The following is a 2265-nucleotide window of genomic DNA, read 5'->3' as shown; positions in this document are numbered from 1 at the left end:
CTGCTGCCTCTGTTTTCTTGCAGTGCATTGAATGTTTTTGTGGTGTTTTCAGTGTTACACAGGAGAAATCATGTCTGTGACACCTGGAAGCAGCTCGCTGTGCAGCAGCAGGCTTTCATCACACCGGAGTGACTGCACTGCAATGTGGTGCAGTGAACTGGGGTCTCAACAACATGCAAGCTTCAGATAAAGGAGTGTAACTGAATACAATGTTTTATACAGGTGGTTCATAGTTATAGACTGTGACATCTTCTGACAGAATTAATGCATCTTAGCTTTTCTTCAGGGACCATTGTGACCTGAGCCGTGGGCACTGAAATAAGTGAGGTGTGTTGCTGTGTGCTGTCGTACATATGTTCGTTAAGCATTTGCTATTGCCTCTCCTTTATTGGAGAGGAAATTGACTAATTCTTCACAGCTATACCTTTCCTTCAGTTTCTTGCTGCAGTATTGACTGCTAAACCTGCGATTCAGCTGCTCTGAAGGCAGCTGCCAAACGTAGTGGTGCAGAATATAGTTCAGTGCGTGCAGTTGTCTGAGCTCCTGCAGTGACGGGATGCCAGCACCACCTAGAGGTCACAGTCAGGCTTTACAATGGAATTTGCGATGAGTGTAATTGTGCTTTCTGTCATAGAATCACAGAATGGCCTGGGTTGAAAAGAAGCACACTGACCATCTGGTTCCAACCCCCTGCCTTATGCAGGGTCTCCAACCAGCAGCCCAGGCTGCCCAGAGCCACATCCAGCCTGGCCTCGAATACCTCCAGGGATGGGGCATCCGCAGCCTCCTTGGGCAGCCTGTTCCAGTGCTTTGGTGCTATCAGCTGCTTTTATCCTTGTAATTCCCACCCGTGCTTTGGAGCACAGTGTGCAGCTGTCTGATGCCAGTGCGACTGCAGCACTTTGGGGATGTTCTGCTGAAGTAATGAGGGCTGCTCTGTGAACTGTGTTCCAAATGGATGCCTTGCTTTTTTGCTTTGGCTTTGCTGTGCTGCCTAAGAAAGCAACTGGAACTCGTTGGTAAAGGTAATTAATGGAGTAGCAGTGATATACTGCTCTTCAAAGTGGTACCTTTGACTTTTTAATTAAGGGCTTTGCATTTGAAACGTCCATCAGCACTGTAATTCTGCATATCTGTGTGTGCAGTGTGAGCACACCTGTCAAGAATCCAAACCACTCTGCTGCACTGCATTCCTGCTGCTAACCCAGCCATCAGCAAACCCCAGCACTGGAAACCAGGTGCTCCTTTGGGAGAGCAGGAGATGCAAGATGCTACAGATGGGTCTCCAAAGTGCACTTTTCTCAGATGCTGAGCCCCTACTGATAGATGTCTCCTGGCTTTGGATGGTTGTTTTGGGTGGAAGCATTACAGCAAGGGGGAGCTGCAGCCGTGTCTGGGTTTGTATTGCCCTTTGAGTGCTGGGCACTTCTACACAGAGGGGTAATTAGCAAATCTGTCAGCAAACCAGGATATCAAACAGCCCAAACATATTGGTTAGTCTGAAAAGTGGGGTGTTTATGTTGGTGTGTCCATGTGAAACCTATAAAATGAATAGAATAAAATACTCCACACACAACCTTTCACCTATGAACACGGACAGTGGGGTGGCTGAGACAAGACTTGGAGATCTTGAAAGTCTTTTGCAGCCTTCATGGTTCTATGGTTCTACAATGCTTTCTGGTTCCACGGCTGGCAGCAGGAGGCCTTCAACATTCTCCAATAAGCTGAAAGCAAACCCTTGTTCCCGCTGCAGATCCCAAGTGATGCCATGCCAGCAGTACCAGCACGGATGGGGGAGGAACAAGGAGCTGTCACGCTGTAACCCTGTCGGTCCTGCAGCAGCTGAGGCTTCAAAGAGCCATTGTGAGTTATCTGGCATAGACGATGCCATGCACGATGCCTGGGTGGGGAAGGCAGAGGAATGTGCTGCTGGGGCCGATCAGAGCTGGTGCAGTCACTCTGCACTTGAATTTCTTACGTATTTGTGCTGATTAGTGCTCATCTCACAGCCTTGTCTTCTTTCCAATTGGGAGTTGGTCAAAAGTAGCCAATAAGTAACGGATGCATAAATAACTGGGAGAAATGCTGCTATAATACCTGTGCTATGTATCACAGAATCGGAATATCCCATTTTGGAGGAGTCTCATGAAGGATCACTGACTCCAACTCCTATATATGTGACCTCTTAAAGAAAAATCAATGTGTGTACAATTCTAAACAGTTCTTAATCATTTTTAGCATTACAACCACTTCAGTGATGCAAGC

This window comes from Tympanuchus pallidicinctus, unplaced genomic scaffold (assembly GCF_026119805.1).
Source record: "Tympanuchus pallidicinctus isolate F22 unplaced genomic scaffold, pur_lepc_1.0 scaffold16, whole genome shotgun sequence".
Classification (NCBI taxonomy): Eukaryota; Metazoa; Chordata; class Aves; order Galliformes; family Phasianidae; genus Tympanuchus; species Tympanuchus pallidicinctus.
Note: the sequence above shows the minus strand (reverse complement) of the source record.